Raw genomic sequence first — 7340 nt, 5'->3', positions numbered from 1 at the left:
TGGAGGATCTAACTCTAGATACATAATCTACTCAAAAAGAGGATAAAAATGGCCTATTTTGGGGAACTTTGGCCACTGGAGGTGGCGGTCTCCGTCGCAGATGATTGGTGGCCACGGGGGAGATTCACTGGCACATGGGCCAAACGAAAAGGGAGTGTTGAGAGAGAGAAAAAAAAAAGAAACAAGAAAATTTTTTTTAACTGATGCAAAAAATGATTTTTTAAACTTATATAGCCCCTTCAAAATGACGTCGTTTTGGGCTTGGCTTCAGACACCCAAAACGACATCGTTTCAAAGCTGACCCAAATAATCCGACCCGACCCCTAGGATCCGCGTGTCGTAGCTTGGAGGGGGAAATTTCCATTTTATTTTCGTCTTATTCCTTTTAATTTTTTTTGTAAATTTTACCCATAATTTAATTTCCTTGTAAATCGGTCCTTTGACCCACTATTGAAGTAAAGAAATGACATGGGGTTTGGATAATTTCCCTTTGGGTCCCTAAACTTTTCTATTCCTATTTTAATTTAATCATTTATGTTCTATTTGCTCATAATTTAGATGTTATATTTTGTTATATTTTCAATTTAGTCCTTTATTTCTCATTCTCTTATTTATTTTGCAATTTATGCATTAAATTCTGTTTAAGTTTCATTTTAATCCCTCGTTTATTTAATTCTGCCTCTCTATTTACTATTTTTATTATGTTATTCCTTGAAATTTTTTTATGGTTTTGATTAATCTTTCTTCATTTAATCATGCCTTTTTATTTATTTATTTATTTAATTTTCAGCATTTTCAATTCCCTATTTATATTTTATCCTTTAATTTACATAACTTGCATTTTTATCTTTAAGTTTCTTAATCATCTCATTTTAGTTCATTTTAGTTCATTTTAGTTTTTATTTTTTATGTATATTTTGTAATGTTGATATTTTTGTTAAATGATTATTAATGCTAGTTAATATCTTATTATTATTATTATTAATATCATACTTTTTATTATTTTTTACTATTTTTGTTATTGCTAATGTTCCACTTATTATTTTACTAATTATTGTTATTATTAAATAGTATTATTAATCGGCTAACAAAATTATTTCAACTATTACTTTTTATTATCTTATTATCATTTTTTACCCGCGTAAACTATTTTATCCTATTTTTGCCAGTACCATATTATGTAACACGTTTAAATATTTGTTCATTTTTGTACCACTACTCGAATAAATTAGTCGCATATTGCTTTAAATGTTAGGTTCATTTTTATATGATGTATATTTAGTAACTTGAATCAAGGCAATGTTCTTTATTTTGAGGATTTGAGAAATTGTACCCTAACTTACAGGGTACAATTCTCTCATTGAACCGAAATAATTGGATATCCTTCTCCCTTTAAAGGAAATTTCCTTTTTTTCAAAAAAAATTATTTAAAATATATAAGATTTAGACAATAACTAAATGGCGAGAATTCTTGTTTTCGAGAATTTGAGATTTTGTGCCCTAACTTACGGGACATATTTTTTGTCTCGATCAATTCAAAATGAGAAAACCTCCTCATTAAAAATTTGATTTAGATTGGGATATTTTCAATACCATCAAACAACATCGCGCAAAAGGGATCGTATTTTAAATTCTCTTCGAATTTTCAATTTTCGACATCAAAGCATCAAGTAATCAAGTAGCTCCCAATTTTGTGCGTTATGAGGGTGCTAATCCTTCCCCATACGTAACCGACTCCGGAACCCATTTCCTGGATTTTGTAGACCGAAGATTACCGTTTTAGTAAATCTAACGTTTTATTAAAATGATCAAGTTTTGAGGTGATCCAACCACACCTAAATAAAAAAAGGATTGGTGGTTACTCCATTTTTGTTTTAAAATAAAAAGTTGATTTCAAAAAAGGTTTCAACAGCTTGACGATTTCGCTGGGGACGAAATAAGAGAGTCAAGCCGCGAGTTGATTACTTTTGGTCTTTTTGTCAAAAATTGATAATCCGGTTTAAATTTACGATCCCTTCATTGCATTTCATCTTTCATTTTTGTGGTCTTTATCATTTTGTTACATAATGATATGTTTACTTTATTGGTTCAAGTCTCATGGTATGTTTCCACATATTGCTGCATTGCATAATCGTTTGATTTTGCCCTTCTTAAGTGGGAGTGATAAGCTATTCCTTCGTGAGGTCTTCACCTCCGTATAAGATAGTGGATCGCTTTCTGGATACATCCGTACTTATGTCTTCGTGAGATCTTCATCTCCCTCTAGCCATAGGGAAATGTATTCCTCTGAACCGAACTCGGTCCATATGAGCCTATAATGGGTGAGGATCGAGGAATCTGTTGGTTCAGGTACCCTTACTTTAGAATCAAACCGCATATAATGAGCCCTAAGAGCCTACCCTAGGTAGAACCACACTGAACCTCAAGTGGTCACCTGATTGGGTGTTCTATTTCTTATATCTTGCTTTGAATTCTAGGTTTGTATGAAATGTACTGACTTTTTTCATTTTGTTTCAACTGTGATTGCATTGCATTTTCATCATAGAAAAGGGTATTGATTCACGTTCAGTACTAAATAGAGAACTTGTTATGGAAAAGGGATTTGTTGATAAAGTGAAAGACAATGCGGTCGTTCGGATATGGTCCAAGAAGACACAACAAGAAAAGGGTGACAACCTGACAGAGGGATACATGTCAAAATTATGGGATTTCACTCGCATCAGTGTGACTCAGAATAACCTCCAAGAGTTAAAAGAGGTGTGAGACCAATGGGGTGACGAAGCCAAACAGCTATTCTAGTATAACTATGGTGATCTGCCTTATTTACTTGATGTCAAAGTGGATAAGCACTTGTTTTGAGCTCTGGCCCAATATTGGAATCCCGTATATAATTGCTTCACTTTTGGGAAGGTAGATTTGGTGCCCACTGTAGAAGAGTACACAATTCTGCTTCGTTGCCTAAGAATCCAAGCCGACAAAGCTTATTTTAGAGCCGCCAACGTCCTGACTTTCCTAAAAAAGCTAATAAGCATCATAGGGATGAGTGAGAAATGGGTCACGACCCAAATTAAACAAAAGAGATATAGTAAATGCATCTCTTGAAAAAGTTTGTGGGATTTTATCTTGGCACATTCGGATATGAAGAAAAGAGTCGACGTCTTCGCCTTGAGTATTTACGGGTTGATTGTTTTCACCAAAGCACTAGGGTACGTAGACGATGCAGTTTCAGATCTATTTGACCGACTTGACAAAAGGGCCACGCCCGTCTCGACAATTTTGGCTGAAACTTTCAGATCTTTGAATGCAAGCCGGAGAGCGGGTGAAGGAAGATTTATTAGGTGTGCACAACTCTTACTAGCTTGGTTTCACAACCACTTTTGAAAGGTAAAGAAATTCTCCTATCGAGTATTTTCCAAGAACTACTCTCCGTTGAAAGAATTCGTGGCTACACCAAGGCGAGACACCATTTCAGAGGAGAAATGTATGGCAATTCTTCAGAGTCTCCAAGACGAAGACGTTGAATGGAGAGCCCCTTGGATGATCCTTGATGAGATTTTGTACCGATAGGGAAACTTCGACCGGGTCCCTCTACTCGGGATATGGGGAGCTATTGGATATGTCCCTCTACTTGTATTGAGACAGTATTGTAATACCCTGAAAATTTTTATAGTAAGGAAAGTAAGATAATATCTCTGATATAGGAAAATAAGGAAATAAAGTGCTAAAAAGGGGTAATTTTGAGTTATGGCAATATTGGGAAGTAAATTATAACATATTAATTCAAGAAAGGATTAAATCGCAAAATTGAGAAAAGTTTTGTTACCCACGAGTAAATATTTAAAAGTTGAGGGGTTAAAATATAAATATGAAAAAGTTGAAGGACCAATGATGTAAATATTTTATGGGTGGAATAATCTAGAAACTAAGAAAATGGATGGATTAGGACCAAATTGAAAAAGGTGAAAAAGTTCAAGGGACTAAATCACAATTTTACCAAATAAAGTGATGACTCAAGGATGGAATTTTAAAAGATCATAAAGGGCAAAATGGTCAATTAGAAGAGAGAGAAATCTAGAAGATAATGATGATGTTGGAGATATTTTAGATTAATAAATAAATAAATATTAGTTTATTAATATTTTAATTTGATTTTTTTAAAATGATATTATTTTATTATTAATTTATTTAGTATATATATATGTGGAAAGACGGATGAAAAGTAGTCATCCCCACCATTTTTGCATGCATTAACGTGAGAAGAAGAGGGGAAGAAAGAAAGCTTTGCCTTTCTTTACAATTTGGTCTTTTCACCAAAAATCCACCCTTTTTACTTAGAAATCAAAGAAATTTTCATTGCCACCAAGAGAGAAAATTGACAAAGAGACTATGGGGAGCTAGAATATCAAGTTAGATTCAAGAAATAGAGGCTGGAGGAGAGAGAAAATCAAGTTAAAGATTGAAGTCAATTGAGCAAGGTAAGAACATCATGATTTCAATATATTTTTGAGTTTGATATTATTGAAAAAGTGTGAGATTGATGTTAATGTAGGGTTTTATTATATAAAGTTATATGTTCTTGATATGTTAGTGAAGAGAAAATAAGAGAAAGTGTTGAGAAATAGTGTAAAAAAAGAAAATAAGAGTGTTATAGACTTAGTAATCAATATTCTGCACTAAAGCAGTTTTGGACAGCAGCAGTAGGTTAACTTTTAAAAATCACCATAAATTTTGGAAATCAAATTATAGGATAAATAAAATATTAAATTAAAGATTATTGAGTCTAGTTTCACATAGAAGAAGCAGTGTAAGCAATGAAATTATAAATTATGAGATATAATAGGTTATATGAGATAAGGTCAGAATGATTTCGAGTTCCCTTGTTCTGACTTTGGAAAATCATTAAAAATTATAAAAAAATAATTATGGGATAAAATTTATATTCTTAGAATATTTGATAAGTATATTTTCAAATAAAACAAACTTTAACATCATCCGAATTCTGTACAATTAGATAATTTATTTTTAGTGAAGAGTGGTCGGAACTGTTAGAAAGTGAAACAGGGGAAACTTTAAAGAATAAACTGTACCATTTGGCTAAACCAAAAATTCTGAAAATTTTATGGCAAGAAGATATGTGAGTCTAGTTTCAGGAAAAATTAATGGATATTAATATTGATTTTTTTATCTCAAGATACAAATAATTTAGTGACTATGACTCAAATGGACAGCTTTGAATAAATTTACAAGAAAATAGTGAAAATTATAGACAATATTACTTATAAGCATGTTATATAAATTAAGGATGTGGAATGGAGAGGAGGAGGAGGAAAATAAATGTATGAATATTATGGATTTGCATTACAAATGGTTAATTTACATGATTTAGGTTCGAGGACTAGATTGAATAAAAGTAAAACTTTAGGGGCAATTTTGGAAAAATATCAAAAATGACCAATTTGCATAAATGAGTTGTTTTATTAAAATTAAAAATTAATTTAGATCAAGATCGGATAGAAAATCGAGAAAATGGAAAATTACCAAAATGCTCTTGTATTTTAGTATTTTTACAATTTAGCCCGGTAAGTTCGTGTAACTTGAATTATATTCTTAAATGCTTGAAATGTTTGTTATTGTTGTGAATATGAGTTGTATGTTTATTGTATGATAATTGATGAAGTATTGATATACTTGATGAAAAGAGGAAATAAATCTCGGTTGAATGAAAGGAAAATTCGATGGATCTCTGAAAAGGAATTGACGGTGAAAAGGATCTAGCCCGGACGGGTGATCCTATCCTAATATAGCCCTCCCGAAGAATATGTGGAAAATGGATTTAGCCCGGACGGGTAATCCGAATTAGGGTCTGAATTTAGCCTGGACTGGTAATCCCGCTGTAAGGATGAGGTTCGCGGGAGTGTGCTCTCTGAAATGGAAATGTGCGCACATGAATATGAATTGACGGACCCAGAATTGTACACTCAAAGTGTACCTCTGAAAATCCATCGAATTTCTGAGAAATTCTACGGGATAAACATGGAAAATAATAAGGGTATTAGAAAATATGGAATTGAATTATTATTGGTATTGATCTGAAATAAATGTAACCATTGATACTTAAATGATATAACGGGTAAAGTTTTGAAGTGAGAGAACATGAATTTGAAATGAACTATTACTGGTATGTACAAAATTCATGAAAATGATGGTACATAAAATATCGAAATAATGAAATGGAAATGAAGCATTAAATTGCATGAGTGTGTATCGGGTTTCGTAGGCCCTAATTATTATGATCATAATATTTTGAGGATATATTATGAAAAATTATAAAAGCATGTTAATAATTTTGAAAATTTTAATTTAGATGAAATTTATAACTCGGTTAAATACGTTTACAAGCGTATGTGTTCTGGTAATGCCTCGTACCCTATTTCGGTGTTGACTACGGGTAAGGGGTGTTACAAGTATAGATTGAGGAAGTTCATACCAGCAACGCAAAGGTTGGCTCAGTGTTTTCGTACAAGGGTGATAATTACAAGAAGAAGGTTTGTGAAATATCAAACGCTTGGAACCAAACCCACAGAATGAAAAGATTTATCGTAAATCCAATAACAACCCCCGAATATGATTTGTGGTGGGGTAAAAGAGTCAATGACAATGTCGCTGTGTCAAGTCAACAAAGCACTCGACCAATAGAAGAACACCTATAAGTGATCCCGTATGAGCTAGATATCATAAAGCAAGACTTTGAAAAGAGAAATTCAGAGCTGAGGAAAAAGATAGAACATTTGGAAGAGGAAAAGATGCAGCTAAGATTAGACTTCGACATCCAAAAGTTAGAAGCTGAGAAAATGAGAAAAGAAAGAAAAAGGTCGAGGAAGACTTGGACAGTCTAAAAATAGATTATAAAAAGTTACGTTTGTCGATAAGGACTGCCGAGTTGGGCAAAACATCAAAACGATGGCGGCAAGAAATTAAAGAAGAAAAGATTAGGGTTGATCAGTGGGAAAAAAATTCCAAGATGTTTGAGTTCAAGAAGGTACTCTAGAAAGGGATTTGCTAGAAAGCTAAAATGAAAAGGTTGGATTAAGAGTCTAGGTAATAGAATTAGAAAGGTCATTGCATCAGTATCGTGGTCGCAACTCCGCAATTGAGTTGAAAAAAAGCTTAAATTAGATTGAAGAGTTGAAGGGAAAGATAGGAGAGCTCGAAGCCGCGCTGTAAAATTATGAACTTCGAGTTGAGCTTCTCAAAAGAAACAATGAACACTGGAAAGAGCAACTCTAACGCTCTCAATGCCGGATTAGGGATAGATCACATCATGGGTAAAATTGTGACTC

The sequence above is a fragment of the Gossypium hirsutum genome, chromosome D07 (assembly GCF_007990345.1).
Source record: "Gossypium hirsutum isolate 1008001.06 chromosome D07, Gossypium_hirsutum_v2.1, whole genome shotgun sequence".
Lineage (NCBI taxonomy): Eukaryota > Viridiplantae > Streptophyta > Magnoliopsida > Malvales > Malvaceae > Gossypium > Gossypium hirsutum.
This window is presented reverse-complemented; position numbering follows the sequence as displayed.